Consider the following 19,219-nt stretch of genomic DNA (forward strand, 5'->3'; position numbering starts at 1 on the left):
ATTGCAGTATCAAATCCTTAACATATCATAACTATATTAGAAGAAACATTATGAAATGGTAAAATTCTGATGCCTTTAGCCCCTTCATGCTCAACCTCCTTTGTTTATCCACCATAGGACCCTGTGTTGTGATCGAAGACTTCATACCCCACTGCATTGGAGATCTCGGAGCCCTATGTATCTTAAATTTTTATTAACATGTTCTTACGATATTATGAAATATCGATTGGCCTTTGGCTCCTTTTGCTTAGCCCCTTATCACATTTCCACCGTAGGACTAGGTTCCATGACCGAAATCTTAGCAGTTAGGCAATAAGGCTTTTAGAATCCTATTGGGGGTCTATCTCTTAGTGTATCTTCCCTCCACCTTGGTTTTTCTGAGCTCTATGACCAAAAACTATTCACATCGGAAGCCCCTACATTGTAAATTTTCTCAAATGCTTTTATAGTGGAGTTTTGATGTCTCCAACCTATGATATGCTCCATATCACTTTGGGTGCTAGGAACTTCTCTATGCTGTTGGTTCTTTTGAGTCTCCACGACCAAGTGCCACTCAACATCAGAGCCCCTTCCATCGTAACTTTTTCAAATGTCATTTTCACAAAAGTTATAAGATCTTCACCCTCTGAAATAATGACCGTTGAAATACTTTCCACGTGACATATTTACAATGCCAGGTGCTAATACCTACTCTATGCCCTTGATCCTATGCATTCCCACGACCAAACACCATTCAATATTGGAGCCCATTTCATCGAAATGTTTTCAAAATGTTTTCATGTTGGAGTTTCGATATCCACATCCATCATTATGGTCCATAGCACTTGCGTGCTCAACCCTACTCTAAGCCCTCAGTTCTTTGGGTCCTTGTGACTAAACACCATTCAATATCGAAGCCCCTTTCAGAGAAACTTTTTCAAAATGATTTTACACTCGAGTTTCGATATACCAATCTCTGAGATGACACGTCATGATGATATCAACATCTCTATGTGGTGCCTCCTTAGTGGTGACACGTGTCACACAGATTTTCCTCATTATGCCACCCAAAATTTATGAAAATGACTACCATGTGCCCTCCATACTGCCACATCATTATGACATCATCTTCTTCATCAACTTCTCAGAGCCAATCACCTATTGCCGTATGCCCTATTGGAGGAGAGAGAAAGGGTCCCCGGTTCTTTTATTTTGCAATGAATTTCATTTGTAATTCCCTTCTCCTCATGACCTCAACGCTTTTAAAGAATTACATTCATAAGAACTTATGAGTTTCTAAAAACCTGAAGTTCTAAACCTCTAAGGTTATGCTTTCTCCTCGATATTATACTGCCAAAACTCCAAGGCTATGAAATTTTGTCCTCCTGAGGTCCTAAAATGCCAGCTTTCTCTCGTATTTTGATATGATGAGGTTCTCACCTACTTTGATTTTCATCCTCCTAGTATATGGTTATGAAATTTCGACTCTTCCTTTTCATTTCAGTTTTTGATTACCAAATTTAGGCTCCCGAAATTTTGGTTCCCCCTTTTCATTTCGGTTTCTGATTTCCAAATTTTGACTCCCGAAATTTCAGTTCTCCCCTTTCATTTCCCTTTAGTAGACCTAGATTTAACCTATACTTCTCTATACTAGGGATGAAATGTAGGACCATTTGAGATAAATACAATATGGTATCACAAAAAACAACATGTTCGGTCTTCATAATGAAATATATAATCATGATTTTATGTATTTGACATAAAGAGAAGAAAAAAACTATTTTTGTTCTTGATGCATGGGTTGCATGCTTAAGGTTATAGGTCAAGCACCCATTGAGTCCTTCTACAACTTATTATTGAGTCAAAAATTCTATTGAGTCATTGTCATGTGTGGAGACCCATTTAGGCTTATTGTATTAAGTCAAAGAAATTTTTGTATAGTCAAAAATAAAATGTCAAGAAGACCATCTAAGACCTTGTCACACTGCAGTAGTCAACAATTTGACCTATATAACGTCAAGTCGACCTCCTTGAGAAGACATGTTAGCCTATTGAAGAGTTGTTTGAACTCTTGAAGAAGACTATTTATAAGGTAGAACACAACCTTCTTTGGAAGAGATCAGACAAGGATAAGAAGTTCAATATTTAGTAATAAAAGAGAAGACATAGCCAACAAAGGAGAGGAAAGAAAAAAGAAGGAAGAATAAAGAATCAAAGGAAATGTTTTGGGATAAAATATCTCACATGTGTGAAGATAAATTAGGGCATACATCTACTTCAAGTACATCGAATAACAAATCCATCTAGAAGTCTTATTTTGGTTGCAAGGAGACTTGTTTAGGAAGTCGTATTATTGAGAAAGTAAGTACTCTCCAAGTGAAGGGAAGAAGAGATCAAAAATACCATAGATATGCCACACGTGCCAAAAGTACAAAAGATTGAAAATTTGTAGGTAAGAGAAAGGTCGAAGTTGTAGTTAAGTTGCAAGTCTGAAGTCTTAAAAAGTTGTAGGTACTAGGCTAGTTTGACTTGGTTTCCTTTTGAAAGAAGGAACTTATTTAAGGAGGAAGTTGAATTGCTATTGGAGGGGGCTTAATTAAGGTTGATAGGTCTTGGAATTCATCATTTGAAGTTATATAAGAAGAGAAGAGTTCTTGTGGGTTTTACTCTCAAGAGGAGAGGCTTTGGCCCTGGATGATAGCCTATATCTTGTGTCTTCCTATTTTCTTAAGGGTGCCTAACCCAGGTTCAGAGTTGTTCGCACCAACCAAAAAAACCCTAAGTGTTGGCCCTTTCGGAAACAACCCACATAGCGCAGGCTGTAGTCTCACCTGAAGTAGTATTGGTAGATCCTAGAACTAGGTTTCTGCATCCAAAGATAGTGTGATAAGTGGTCTTAAGCTTTTATAGCTCATATCTGCCTTTGCATAGTTTGGTATCCTTCTATGGCGTGATACTGTAACTCGAGTAAAATAACTTCTAGACCTTTGAAAAGGTCTATGATTAATATTTATATACCGTAAGGAAGTAGTTTATCTACTTTCACACGCTAATCAATAACCCTAGATTTGCCTTCATGTAGATCTATCCACTTCATTAGAAATCATAATAGAATTAACCCTTAACATCGCAAACATAGATAATTACTTAAGACATGTAGAAATATGATAGATTCATTAGATTCGTGCAACATTTATATAGTTTTCCATATAAAACATATTACAAAGTGACATATCATAACATAAACATATTAGATAATAATACTTAGATGCAATGTATTTCTTTAGAATCAGTGTTTATTAAGATTTAACGTCTAGATTATAGACTCCTTTACTCTACACTCTTAGCTGAGTGGTCCACACACTCAGTTGCAGACTTACCAAGGCCTCCTATGCACTCAGGTGCAGGAGCCTTCCCCTTTCACATAAGTATAGGAAGCAGAGTCTTCCTACCTTAGAACTTACCCAGAACAATTTATGTCTTAACATAGTTACGCTTAGCTAGCTCTTAGACTCGCTATGACTCAACTATATATATCTTTATTTAATACAATACCATGGTCCACGGACCATGGGTGAGCCTCAAAACCGACCTATTTACTTATCAAACAAGGGGCTAAGACCCCTTTGACTCCTATCTACCTGCGTGCTCTGCATCCACATTTCGTGGAGACTTTACATATTTTACAAACATTGGGTTAAATAACCCCAAAACTAACCCTAGGGAATATATCGAAATATGCCCCCAACACAAATATTGTCACTCACCCTCAAGTCACTTAGCTGATGCCTTGATCTTGCTATGGAGACCACATAGCTCGACCTGTAATGTTGCAATGTCAGCAACTCTCTGCACCGTGACCTGTTGTACTTCTTCTACCAACTTCTCTGTTGTCAGACCTTGCACTGTTAGGCGGATTGTCCTCAGTGTCTACTGTAGCACCTTTAGCTTTTCTTGAAGTGAGAAAGTAAGATGGTAGGCTTCCTCTAGCCATGACTGTAATCTAGCCTTTATAAGGGCCTCTTTCCTCTATAATTATTTCGTCTGTGCTTGTAGTTGCTTACCTTCCTGCAACTTTGCGAGGAATTGCACCGGTGACAAAGTGTGCGAAATCACTCAGACTTCATCATATTTGCAATGGATCTCCTTGACATCTGTGTTTAGCCTCTGCAAGTTCAGGTCCTCCTAGAATTTTGTTCATAACTCCATTTCCTGGTCAAACATCATTGCACAATCTGTAACTGCGACATCCAATGTGTTCATATTCTCCTTGATCACTTCTTTGCATTTCTTCCAAACCTCTGGTAGAGTAGTTGACTGCAACTTCAGTTGCAGTTATTGTTGGCTTAGTGGGTCTTAACCCAGGTTCAGAGTTAAGTTTTCCAAACAAATACCTACACTACTAGCCCTTTCGGCATCAATCCGCGGACTAAAGTCTCAATCGAAGCAGTATGGAGGGATGCTGGAACCAGGTTTCAACCCCCAGAGATGGTTATGATGTCGTTTTATAACCTTTATCTACTTTCACGTAGATCTATAAGTCCTTGAGGCTTATTGATATAAATTCCTCTTACTAGCCTCTAGACCTTTGCAAAGGTCTACAATTGTCTTTCACAGACCCTAAACAGGCGAATTAACAACTTACACGCCTTTGTAATCACTCCTAAGTATGTTATTACTGTAATTCCCTATCATGCAAATTTTACTAGTGTTTAAATTACCTTAAAATATTGACTTATAATTATCTAGAAATATTGGTACATACCTACATTGGTGAAACTATAAATTTATTGCTGATATAAATTTTGTTATTATTCAATTCCCAACTTACCTCCTCAAATTTAAATTTTGATAGGATATGGTTTTCTTCCATTTATTCCAATTTAAATATTCATATTTCATCCCCAAAATGTCCTCTCAAATTTACTTGGGAGAAGATATGGTCCTCTCAAATTAATTACCAAATTATATATTCATATCTCATCCCCAAAATGTCCTCTCAAATTTACTTCGGAGAAGACATGGTCCTCTCTAATTAATTACCAAATTATATATTCATATCTCATCCCCAAAATGTCCTCTCAAATTTACTTCGGAGAAGACATGGTCCTCTCCAATTAATTACCAAATTAATATTCATATCTCATCCCCAAGATGTCCTCTCAAATTTACTTCGAAGAATACATGGTCCTCTCCAATTAATTATCAAATTATATATTCATATCTCATCCCCAAAATGTCCTCTCAAATTGACTTGGGAGAAGACATGGTCCTCTCCAATTAATTAACAAATTATATATTCATATCTCATCCCCAAAATGTCCTCTCAAATTGACTTGGGAGAAGACATGGTCCTCTCCAATTAATTAACAAATTATATATTCATATCTCATCCCCAAAATGTCCTCTCAAATTTACTTGGTAGAAGATAAGTCAAATTTAAGGATGAGGGGGTAGTTATGACATTAATGAGAGGTGGTTGAGGTGGAGAAGAGGAGGGGGCATAAAAGGGGAAGGATGAGGGGAGGAGAAGGGATACTTGGTATTTCTTTTGGTTTTGGTTTGGTTGTCGTTTTGGAGGATTTGTCTTGAAAGTAAGGTGGAGAAGAGAGAAGGGAGAGAAGGAGAGTATTGCTTATCTTGGACACAATACATCTGGTTGGACTTGGGCTCAGAGGGCTAGGGAACCTGTGGAGGTTTCTTGGGCTAGGAAATACTTCCTAGTTGGCTGGGAGGTAAATCCAATCGGTAGTCAAGAGGAGAATCCTAGCAGGATCAGGAGCTCAGGGGCATCTCAACTAGGCTATCAGAATAGGTATTCCTATGTTTATAGATTACTCATGTAAGTGATTGAAATGAAATGCTCACTATTTAATTGTGGGAAATAAATTTTAATGGTAAATTATCATTGATTAAAAGTTTAGTTAGAAATAAATTATTTCTTGCTTTATTTTATTTGAAATTAGAGAAATTTAGTTATGTTAGAGGACCCTAGGATGAAGTCTTACACGTGGTATCAGAGTGGGTTTAAAATCTAGACCCAAGACCCACTAGACATAAATCTCCACTATTTTTTTTATAAAAATTATGTGGAATAGATTTCTCCACCTTCCTCTCACATTACCTCCCTTGCAAAATCCACCAATCAGAGTGTTGTAACTAACATGGTCTAGAAACAAGCCTTTTTCCAACATTTCATCCAATACCTGTCTCGCTTTGCCCATTCTACCAATCTGACAAGGCCCACTAATAAGAATAGTGTAAGAAAAAACATCGGGCTGAACACCACTTTTTACCACTTTATCAAATAACTCTAAGGCTACCTGCACATCACCTACTTTGCAGTACCCATCAATAATAGGAGTGTAAGTAATACAATCAGCTTCCATTCCTACATTTTCAATTTTTGCCAACAACTTTACTGCACAATCCATCTTCCCTTCCTTGCTGAGACCACTCATGAGAATGCTGTAGGCCTTTGAGTTTGGCTTTAGTCCCTTTTGAACCATCTCATCCACTCTCTGGAAAGCACCATCCATGTCCTTCGATGCAAAGTGTCCATAAATTAATACATTATAAGTAGCTACATCTGGTTTGAGACCTTACACAGTCATTTCTTGCAAAGCCTCACCCGCTTCTTTCATTCTACTATGCCTACAAAGTCCATTGATGATTGAAGTGTAAGTGAAATTATCAAGATGAACACCCTTTTCAATCATTCTTTTTTTCAGTTTCAACCCCTCTTCCAAATCCCTTTCTTTTTGAAATAACCTTCAATCAAAGTATCATAAGTCACCACATTCGATGCGCAGTTGTGCTTCAACATTTCAATCTTCACCTCATTTGCTTTCTCTAAACTTCCTTCCTTGCACAGAGAATTAATCATCATACTATAGACATAGACATTGGGAAAGGGACCTGAACTAATCATCTCTCAATACACTTTCCAAGCCATGTCTTTGCAATTTGATTTCAAGAACAGGCCAATAAGGCTACTACATGACCTTGAATTGGGCATCAGTCCATGCCTTCCCATTCTATGAAAAAATTCGTACGATTCATGGACCATTTTGGCCTTAGTATAGATACTAATTAGTATATCAAAAACAACAAAACTGTCGGTACCAAATGCACTATAAGTAGAAATAATCATCTCAAAAATATCAGAGGTTGAATTATTTTTTCCATAACTGATAAAATAGGTCATGGGCACAACCATAGATTCCCAAACTACAAAATTTATGAGCGAAAATCAACATACTACTTCCTCATCAATCTATAAAATATAAAGGCCAATTTGCGATCAGTATTTATGTGTTTCAACACATGTATTATATGATTTGGTTTCAATAAGTTTAATATGGGATGAATTTCACTCAGTGATCCTTGACATAGTTTCAGACAAACACTATCAACGAGCTTACACTCTTGCAGTGAAAAGGGGTTTTGTAGGGTTTTAGGATTTTATGAACCTTAGGACAATCGTGCATTGTAGAAAAGATGCTAACGACACAAAAAACCTTTAGTTAGGTAGCTTCTGTTGCTCATTTTGCGAGCCAAAAACCACTGAAAATGTAGTGGGTGCACGTATTTGGCTGATTTCATTAGTCTTTGGCGAAGCTAGTGTGGAAAGAATAACGATTTTTCACAGAACTTAGACGCGCAAAAATGTCCCGGTGTATGTATTTTCCATCTGCACAGTTTTCCAATGCGATTTTTGAATTTTGTCTCGCCTCACTCCATCGAACTACATTTGCTGAAAAAGCCTCAGGGCTTGCATACCATGCCCATTCTGTGCCAATCCTGCAATCACTACATTCCATGCCATGACACTCCTTTGAGGCATTTCTTCAAACATATTCATTCCTTCTTCAACAAACCCATTCCACAAAAGTCCCGAAAGCATAGCATTCCAAGAAATCAAGTTTCGTAGAGGTATTTTGTCAAACACTTCATGTGCAAGATCAACTCTCCCACATTTCACATACATATCAACTAGGGCAGTCATTACAATAACATTTGACTGAAACCCACCTCTCATTATCATTTTTGTTTATGAATCCCCAAACATCTAAATTCCAGACAAGACTAAAAATAGTTTACTCTCTAGAAAATACATACATATATCATTGCGCATAAAAGATACAAGACTGTCCAAAGTGCAAAACTCACTTTGTATTTGCATTAGCAATGCAAATAAATAACAATATAGCAATATTTTTACTTGAATGATGGTCTTTTTATCGTTATAAATCCTGTTGTCAAAGCTAATTTCCGCAACTCTTTGGTAAAGGGTATTAAATGATTCTCACCAATTTTATTTTAGAAACACTTGCGATGATGTATTATAAGACCCTTACCAATACCTTTTGGTCACATTTTTTCTCATAATGAAACATTACTCATCTCCATCACCTATAGAATGTTAGTGCAATGAGTCTTTGATGTTGCCAACGGTGACCTTTGTTAGATACATAATATTTTGTGTATTAGAAATTGAAAAGGAAAACCAACTCCCTTTCCTAGATGTCCTCCTCACCAAAGAAAGAGGTAAACTAAGACACTAGGTCTTCAAAAAACAAACTCATACTGACAAATATCTTCACTCAAATTCCCACCACCATCCAAAACAAAAAGTGGGCGTCATCAAAACCCTAGGTACTAGAGCTTTGAGAATCTCTAACCCTGAACATTTAGATGAAGAACTTAACTATCTCCACAAATTCTTTATATACAATGGTTATCAAAAAACACCATCCAAAATATAATTAAGGAAGCCACAACCAAAAATCAAAAAAGGAAATCTCTTGAAAACCCCAACATATCCTTACCCTATATAAAAGGAACCACAGACAAAATTGCTAGAATTCTCTCCAAACATAACATCAGAGTTTCCTTCACTCCCCCAAACACCATCAAAAACATGCTTGATTCTACCAAAGACTTAATAAACCTAAAAAATCACAGAGTATACAATATTCCCTGTTCATGTGGTAAGGTATACATAGGTGAAACAGGGAGATCAATGGGCATAAAGATAAAAGAACACATTAATGATATAACAAGAAATAGGTCAAAAAAATCAGCCCTAGCAGAGCATGCATGTTATTCCTCTCACTATATTTCCATGGAATAGGCAAAATTAATTCACAAAGAACACCATTATTTAAAAAGAGGGGTGAAAGAGGCAATTGAAATTGAGAAATCTTCCAACAACATGAACAAAGATGATGGGCTAAGACTAAGAAATACATGGAAACCCTTATTAAATAAAATAAAACAAGAAATAGTAAATAAATATGCATATATATACAACATAATGAATAGTTAACTAATACTCATAAATTAATTAATATCAAATCTAATTCATAACCTAATCATAATAAGCATTAACTTTAAATTTGAAAAGATAATAAACAAAACACTTAATATATAGTGATAAGAACTTAATATATATCTAAATATAACTAATTAACGTGATATATCTAAACAATTAAACAAGAAACTTAAAGATATAATTAACTAACACTCATAAATTAATACTAAACCTAATCATAATTAATACCATATCTAACTTTCTCATTTAAAACAAAATTAATTAATTAAAAAAAAAAGTAAGAAAGATATATATATATATATATATATATATATATATATATATATATATATATATATATATATATATATATATATATATATATAGATAATTAATATTATATTTAATACATAGATAACAAGAAACCTAAATATATAACTAATAGGAAATATAAGTTCAAATTAAGAAATATAATTAAATAGTATTTAAACATATAATTTAACAAGGTATCTACATATACAATTTAAAAAAAAATTAAATTAAATTATTAAATTAAAAATTATTATATAAATTAATAATAAATTAATATTAATTAATCAAGTTGACATTAGATATTTATCTCATTTAACTATTAATTGCTCCATACTTGCATGCTCTCTCTTCTCAAAAGGAAGATGACATTGCCCTGATGACGGACTCACTAAGCTAGTCCGAAACGTTGGTTTTTCCAAAAAACTAATAGCAGGTTTTTCCACAAATTCTTTAAAATTGTAAATATGTTGTAACTAATTAGCACTCTAAACTGTCACTTGAAAAATGAAGATAAAGAGTCATCTTTGTAATGTATCAGAAATTCATAGGAATGGAAATATTAATTTTGGAGTAAATCCTCTAACATGGTATTTTGCTCAGAGGTATTTTTTAACTCCTTTCCTTCCCTTTGCAAGTAATATTTGCATTAGTGAATATATTTTATTCATACAACATTACAATCAAATAGTCTCAAACCTATATATGTTAAGAAATGCTAATATTCTCTTAAAATACTCTAATATGCTTTGTCAAACCATTGGGAGTTACACTCTCAACTCCTATTTTAGAGAATCTCACCATTTGAACTCACTAGTTGAAAAACTATGAGGATTGGATGGAATTTTAAAAACTCTTTACGTTGTTATGACACATCCTTCTCATTTAGATGAAGTATTAAATTTGTGTTAAAATTTGCATAACCTGACTTTATGAGGATTTCTCCAGTCAACCTCGTATATGAGGAATTTATTCCAATCGTGAACATCATTTTGGTGTCAGCTCTACTGAACTCATGCCCTTGATTGTGCTCCAACATATCAATGGTAAAATTCCTCCCCCCTTGTGCTCTAACATGTCAATGGTAAACTCACAAACTTGCACCTCCATTGTGCTCCAACATATCAGAGGCTTTATGTTGGGTATTTTCTAAAGAAAAATTTCATTAAATTACATGGCCATGGTGGGACTAAAAAGCCTTTATCAAGAAAAATTCTTGTAAATGAAATTGCTTTCTAACGTATTATTAATAAAATAGATGCAATTTGTGACCTTTTACTTGAATTCTAGAGGCAAAGAAGCTAAAGAGATCTGGGGAGGCATAGATGGGTCTTCGTGAGGCTATGGAAAGTTTGAAGTAGTTGGATTTTCAAAAGAAGAAGGGATTTCATAAGGGATTTGTTAAAAGACACTACAAAAACAAAAAAAAAAAAGTCTAAATCTATCGAAATTAAGTCACAAATATTGACCTAAATTTTTCTCTCAATTCCATTAGTTCGATGAGTTAAGAAGTTAAGAAAATTATATGTTAAATACATTTTTAAATTGAGATTTATGTGTTTTGCAAGTATATAAGTGATATTAATTTTCATTCTCCATTTTATTAATATCACAAAGTGGAATTCTTTCATCCCACAATATTTTATATTTTTTCTATGAAGCTAGTAAGAAGTAACATTTATTTTGGTAATGTAGTTTTTCTTCTTTAAACTAATTATTGCAAATAGGCATATATATATATATATATATGCATTCATGGATAATTTCTTAGAAGCCTTGCTTCAAAGACACTGCCTATTCAAGAGGTGAGAACAATTGTTTATATGTCCTATAGGGAGTCCCAAGATTCATAAAATGGACATAAAGGATTTAAAAAAGATAATGTAAAGGGTGGCAAGGAAAAACTAATGGCCATAGAAGGAATAAATGACTAAAAAGGGTATTATTCACATTAGTATTTAACTTAATTATTTGAATATATTAAACCAAGTTATTAATTAGCTCAATATTAAATTATAGCTATGGTACTAAAGAAAACAATTTGTGTTAGAGCGTGACTTACAAGTACATTGCACTAGTACCTTAGCGAGTCTCAAAAGAAAATTTGTAAGTTCTTTAGAACTCACACATGAGAGGATCTGGTAGATCCTTGGGAATCTTCTCAGTACTAATAATGCTTGTTTATGAGCATAGTAAACGAAAAACTTATGACTATCATTATACACATGTATGTGAGTCAGCTAAGAGGGACAAGTCCTAAGAGGGATTAATGAGTCTTTTGCATCATGAAAATATTTAGAAAATTCAAAATGGTGAGGATGTGAAGAAATCAAGGTTAGGGAGAGTCACCACAAGGACCTCCTACAAATAACCCATTACCTTCACTAGAATTGACTCTCATCTTGCATTCCCTAGAAGCAATTAATGAGACTTTAAAAGGGCGCCAAACAAATGAAGTGGAAGTGGAGCACCCTCCATCAAGGTTAGGAAATCTTGAGGGATTAAGAGACTTTGATAGAGGACCTCCAATCGAGGACATTACTAGGGAGCTCCAAAAGATTAAGCTCCCGGAGTTTGCAAGAGGTCATGCCAGTGAACATGCAGAAGCCTAGTTAGAAAGAATGAGAAGGTGCTTCACACTAAGGGATTATAATTCCAATTCAAAAGCTAAAATATCAATATCCCAAATTAGAGATAGTGCAGTTAATTGGTGGGGTAACTTAGAGTGTCAACTACACCTCACTCTAGACACAATTACTTGGGAGTTATTTGAGGAGAGATTTAGGAAAAAGTGCCTACCAACGTATTATGAAGAACAACAGGTAGGAGCCTTCCATGCCTTGGTAGAGGGAAATCGTATGGTAGAAGAATATGAAATTAGATTCATGGAATTGGTTAAGTATGTCTCTTACATAGATACCGACCAACACTAAGCAAATCATTTTATTTATGGATTGAACCCTAAGATTAGGGAAATGGTGCAGATGTGGAAACCATCCTCAGTTGCAGAAGTTGAGGAACAAGATCCTTATGTGGAAGAACACTTAGACTTAAAGGGTGGAAAGAAAACAATTTTTCCATGCCAGCCAAGGTTTATAGGGAAGGCCCCTCATGCCTTCCCCACGGGAGGGATTTTGAGGTCACCATCATATGGAAACAGGGTTGTACCCAGAGCACCGACAGTGGGGATTTCAATGGTTACTAGTGTAGCTTCACTCGCAACTTCAAAGGCGTGTGAAAATCAAGGTCATACATGAGGAGAAACAAGTAGGGGCAGGGGTCCCAAGGGAAAGAACTCTTTCTAAAGAACTGCACAAAATTCGGTTCAAGGTCTACCGGACATGACTTGTTGGGGATGTGGGGGACCTCATCACCAGCGTGACTGCCCTAAGTTACAAGCTAGTAACAACCATAGAGAAGGAAAAGCACCAATGTGTGGGGGGGGGGGGCAAGTAGCCACCATCGAATCTATGCAACAGTTGATAACCAACAAGTTGAACACCAACCTGCCATGGTAGAAACCTTAGGTATGATAAACAAAGTAAAACTTAAAATTTTGTTTGATTCAGGTGCTACAGATAGTTTCATTTCACCAGTTGCATTAGAAAAATGTGGGTTGGCAACCTATGAGCATGATGGCTTTAAGCAAGTTGAGATGGCTTCTGGGATAAACCAAGCAGTAGGACCTAGTGTTGACCAATGTCAGGTAAACCTCGAGGTGTGTATGACTAAGTTGAAGGCATACGTCACATCATTGGGGATGTATGATGTAATTATTGGAATGGACTGGCTAGTATCACATTGAGTTTTGGTAGACTATTTCAAGAAGAATGTGATTTGTTTAGATGATGAAGGTAGGCCAATTGAGATTTTTGGAATCAAGAGAGGAGTGTCGCTACGATTCATATCCATGATGAAGGTAAAACATTGTCTCCGACAAGGTTGCAAGATATATGTGGTCAAGGCTGTAAGTGACCAGAAAGGACCCTCCCTAGATCAACACCCAAATTTGTCAGAATTCAAGGATGTTTTTCCTAAGGAATTGCCTAGATTACCTCCTGTAAGGGAGATTGATTTCACAATCAACCTAAAACCTAGTGCAGAACCAATTTCTAAGACACCCTATAGGATGACAATTCCAGAACTTTGTGAGTTGTAGATGCAGTTAAAAGAGCTCTTAGACTTGGGATTTAGCAAACCTAGTATTTCACCTTGGGGCGCACCAGTGATTTTTGTCAAGAAGAAGGATGTTTCCTTATAGCTATCCATCGATTATAGGGATTTGAATAGAGCCACAATAAAGAATAGGTACCTAATACCTCGAATATATGACCTATTTGATCAAATGAAAGGAGCAACGGTTTTCTCAAAGTTTGATCTATGATCTAGATAACACCAATTGAGGATTAAGGAAGAGGACATCTCAAAAACTGCATTTTGAACTTGGTTTGGGCACTACAAGTTCATAGTTGTTCCATTTGGTTTAACCAATGCACCAGCAGTATTCATGAGCCTCATGAATGGTGTGTTTAGGAAGTATTTGGACCAATTTATGCAAGTCTTTCTGTATGACATTCTTGTGTATTCTAAGAATGAAAGGGAGCATGAAAAGCACCTAAGGGTTGTATTGACTTCCTTAAGGGAAAGTCAATTGTATGGAAAATTGTCAAAGTTTTCCTTCTTTCAGAAGAAGGTTCATTACCTTGGGCACATCATTTCAGGAGAAGGGATTTCAGCTGACCCAGAAAAGGTGAAGGCCATAATGGATTGGCCAGTATCGAAAAATGCTCATGAGGTACGTAGTTTTATGGGGCTAGCAGGGTATTATTGCAGGTTTGTGGAAGGGTTTTCAAGGATTGCAAAACCCATCAACACATTACAACGAAAGAGGGTCAAGTATGAATGGGCTCTTCTCTTGTGGTTGTGGTTCTCTCTTCTTATTCTCTGGCAGGGGTGGATGCTGTGAAGACGCCAGGTTGATAGCATGCACATAAGTAAAGGCAAGGTAGGCTTCATAAATTCAATAGCACTCGCTCACTGTTCAACCCACCCAAGCAAGCCGCCCTTCCAAGATAAGGGGTCTGGCTGTAGTTCCTTTCCTCAATGAGGGCATGAATGTGACATTGTATTCACAGAACTAAAGAGGTTACTAACTAGTGCACCAATCCTTCGAGTACCAGACATGGGGAAGACTTCACTATCTACACCGATGCTTCGAAACAAGGATTGGGTGCAGTATTGATGCAATAAGACAGAGTAATATCTTACGCATCTAGAAAATTAAAGAAACACAAAGAGTTGTATGCTACCCATGACTTAGAATTAGCAGCAGCGATGTTAGCTTTGAAACTGTGGAGACACTACCTCGTTGGGAGAAGATTTGAGTTAAGAATAGATCATCAAATCTTGAAGCATCTCTTCACTCAAAGGGATTTGAATGCTTGACAATGGCAGTGGAGTGAATTCATGAGTGAGTATGATTTTGAGATCTCATACATCAAGGGAAAGGAGAATGTGGTGGCTAATGCACTAAGCAGGAGACCAAAAACCTTCTCCCTAGTAGCTTTAAAGGTAAATTTGAGGGAACGTGTGTTGGAGAAACTCTTTCCAGATGGTTGGTATCTAAAGGTAATCTCAGCACTCCAAAGTGGGAAGCAGATAGAACCAAAGTTTGAGGGATGTGTCCTTGAACTAGATGGACTATTGAGATTTCAAAGGAGAATGTACATACCTAAGGAAGGGGGCATAAGAAGGACCATCCTCGAAGAGTCACATAGAGAACTCTATTGTGCACATCCTCGAGTAAAGAAGATGTACGCGAACATGAAGAAACTCTTCTTTTGGGCAGGCATGAAGCACACCATAGTCCAGTTTGTCACCAAATGTCTTGAATGTCAACGAGTGAACGCTGATCATCACCATCCAGCAGGACTCCTACAACCACATGAGATCCCTATGTCTAAATGAGAGGTAATTTCCATGGATTTTGTTATGGGTTTGCCACTCACGTCACAGAGGCAGAATGTTATATTAGTTATAGTTGATAAATTAACCGAAAGTGCCCATTTCATTCCAGTAAGAGACACTTACGATGTTACTGATGTGGCATGAGTTTTTATAAGTGAAGTTATTCGACTACACGGGTTACCCATAAAGATGATTTCTGATAGAAACTCTCAATTTAAGGTTTTGGACAAGTTTGCAGTTAGCACTAGGGACTCAGTTGAACCTGAGCACTGCATATCATCCAGAAGCATATGGGTAGAATGAAAGAGTAAATCACGTTATGGAAGACATGCTTAGGATGTACGTCATGGATAATCAGACTCAGTGGGAAAGGTACTTACCATTGGCAGAGCTTGCCTATAATAACAGTTACCATAGTTCAATCGGGATGCCTCCTTATCAGGATCTATATGGAAGGCCATGTAGGACACCGTTGAGTTGGGAAAATTTGGAGGACCTAGTAATAGTTGGGCTAGAATTAGTTCAAGAAATGGAGGAACAAGTAAAGTAGATTCAATAAAGGTTAAAGGAATCACAAGATAAACAGAAGAGTTATGCTGATTCACATAGGATTGATCACAGTTATGAAGTAGGGGACCAAGTTTTTATTCATATCCGACCCAACAAAAGCACCATTTGGTTTGGGAAAGGGACGGAGTTTTCACCTTGGTTCATAGGACCTTTTAGGATCAAGGAGAAGATTGGACCAGTGGCTTATCGTCTTGTACTGCCACCCCATTTGCATAAAACTCATGATGCTTTTCATGTATCTATCTTACTACATTATGTTTTTGATGAATCTCACAAACTAGATTGGAGGGAATTTCAGGGCTCGAACATGGGAACCATAATGGTCGAACCATTACGCATATTGGACCGTAGGGTTTGACAGCTCAGATGTCGCATGGTGGACCAAGTTAAGGTCCAATGGGACAAGTATAGCCCAGGATCTGCTACCTGGGAGGATGTAGAGACTATACATCGTGACTACCCCTCACTTTTTGAGCATCTATGATGCCCATTTTTTACTTAGACAACTACCTATGCTAAGGTTCTATTTTGTAGTTCCATGTTATTTATTTATGAACGTTATGTAATATTGATGCATTTAGTTGGACACGTGAAACTACTTATATAAATCATTTGATGGATTTGGTATTAATGATGAAAATATTTGATGTATGGCCTAATGTATGACTCACTTGGTCATGAATTATCTAGTGCGTGACTTATCGGAATTATTGTTGTTTCATATATGGCTCAAGTGGATATGATTCATTTAATGAACGACTTAGTGAAATTATGATTTATTTCCAGTATGAACTGCAAGATTAACACATCGATACTAGACTTAATAACATGATGTTTAAGATCACTTTATATATATATATATATATATATATATATATATATATCTTGTTGTTATATAAATGCATGAATGAGAGCTAACCTGCAAATTGGAAAGAACTATATGATAGCCAAGATCTACTCTTCCACTGGGGGGAGGTCGAGACATCTCATGAGGAAAGGTATAATGTACATTGTTCTATTACATTTTGTATCTACTGGATATACACTCTTATGACATGGGTAAAACATGAATGATAGGTGACAAGACTACCTAACTGGATTATTCAATGACAAGTATCCAACCAACGTTGTAGTGTGGTCCATATTAAGCTGTTAACCCTAGTCGTGAGGAGGGGTGGAGGTATATCCCACCGTGTACCTACAAAATTGGAATCGTGGGAGGGTAGTGGTGGACACACTCCCCTAAACGTGTGATGATGATTTCCAGTTGCTTGCTGGGGAAGTTAGGTCGATATAGTCGACGCTTCTGCCATATTGGTTTTATCAGTGGTCAGATTGGTATAGCCGAAGCCACCATATATAGCAGCATAGGATGGACAGGGTGGGAATAGAAGTCGGTCAGGAAGCATAGGAGGATATAGATCAGTTGGAGACTCTTGATGGAACGCAATTTCATTGTCTGAATTATCAAAATTTACTACTATAACTCTCTCTCTTTTTTGTTATGCCTTATTGCCAAACTGCTTCGAACTCCTTGTATCTTTTACACTCTAACTTCGAGACAACGTTTTCTAAAGGAGGAGTGTATGTAATTCCATACTTAATATTATCATGAAAAATTTACTAGTGTTTAAATTACCTTAAAATATTGACTTATAATTATCAAGAAATATTGGTACATACCTACATTGGTGAAACTGTAAATTTATTACTGATATAAATTATTTTATTATTCAATTCCCAACTTACCTCCTCAAATTTAAATTTTGATAGGATATGGTCTCCTTCCATTTATTCCAATTTAAATATTCATATCTCATCCCCAAAATTTCCTCTCAAATTTACTTGGGAGAAACATGGTCCTATCCAACTAATTACCAAATTATATATTCATATGTCATCCCCGAAATGTCCTCTAAAAATTACTTGGGAGAAGAAATGGTCCTCTCCAATTAATTACCAAATTATATATTCATATCTCATCCCCAAAATGTCCTCTCAAATTTACTTGGGAGAAGACATGGTCCTCTCCAACTAATTACCAAATTATATATTCATATCCCATCCCTAAAATTTCCTCTCAAATTTACTTGGGAGAAGACATGGTCCTCTCCAATTAATTACCAAATTATATATTCATATCTCATCCCCAAAATGTCCTCTCAAATTGACTTGGGAGAAGACATGGTCCTCTCTAATTAATTACCAAATTATATATTCATATCTCATTCCCAAAATGTCCTCTCAAATTTACTTGGGAGAAGATAAGTCAAATGTAAGGATGAGAGGGTAGTTATGACATTAATGAGAGGTGGTTGAGGTCGAGAAGAGGAGGGGGCATAAATGGGGAAGGATGAGGAGAGGAGAGGAGATCCTTGGTCTTTTTTTTTGGTTTTGGTTTGGTTGTGGTTTTGGAGGATTTGTCTCGAAAGTAAGGTGGAGAAGAGAGGGAGAGAAGGAGAGTATCGTTTATCTTGGACACACTACATCTGGTTGGACTTGGGCTCGGAGGGCTAGGGAACTTGTGGAGGTTTCTTAGGCTAGGAAACACTTCCCAGTTGGTTGGGAGGTAAATCTAGTTAGTAGTCAAGAGGAGCATCCCAATAGGATCAAGAGCTTAGGGGCATCTCAACCAGGCTATCGGAACAAGTATTCCTCTGTTTATAGATTACTCATGTAAGTGATTGAAATGAAATGCTCACTATTTAATTGTGGGAAATAAATTTTAATGGTAAATTACATCGATTAAATGTTTAGTTAGAAATAAATTATTTCCCGTTTTATTGTATTTGAAATTAGATAAATTTAGTTATGTTAGAGGACCCTAGGATGGAGTCTTACAATTACCCAGATTGGCTTAAGTGTATGATATCTTCAACATGTATTAATATATTCTTCGTGTAAACAGGTATTATTACTTGCATTCATATAACAATGTAAGACATATAGATGCGTGCATCAATACAACATTAAATCATAAACCCATTATTTGCCATAACATAAGCACATTCATTCATAACAGAAGCAAACGGATAAAACACATATATTTCCAGAATAGTCTCTTTATTGATACTTCAG

Source organism: Pinus tabuliformis, chromosome 8 (genome assembly GCF_031772625.1).
Source record: "Pinus tabuliformis cultivar Carrire ecotype Pingquan chromosome 8, CPIR1, whole genome shotgun sequence".
NCBI lineage: Eukaryota > Viridiplantae > Streptophyta > Pinopsida > Pinales > Pinaceae > Pinus > Pinus tabuliformis.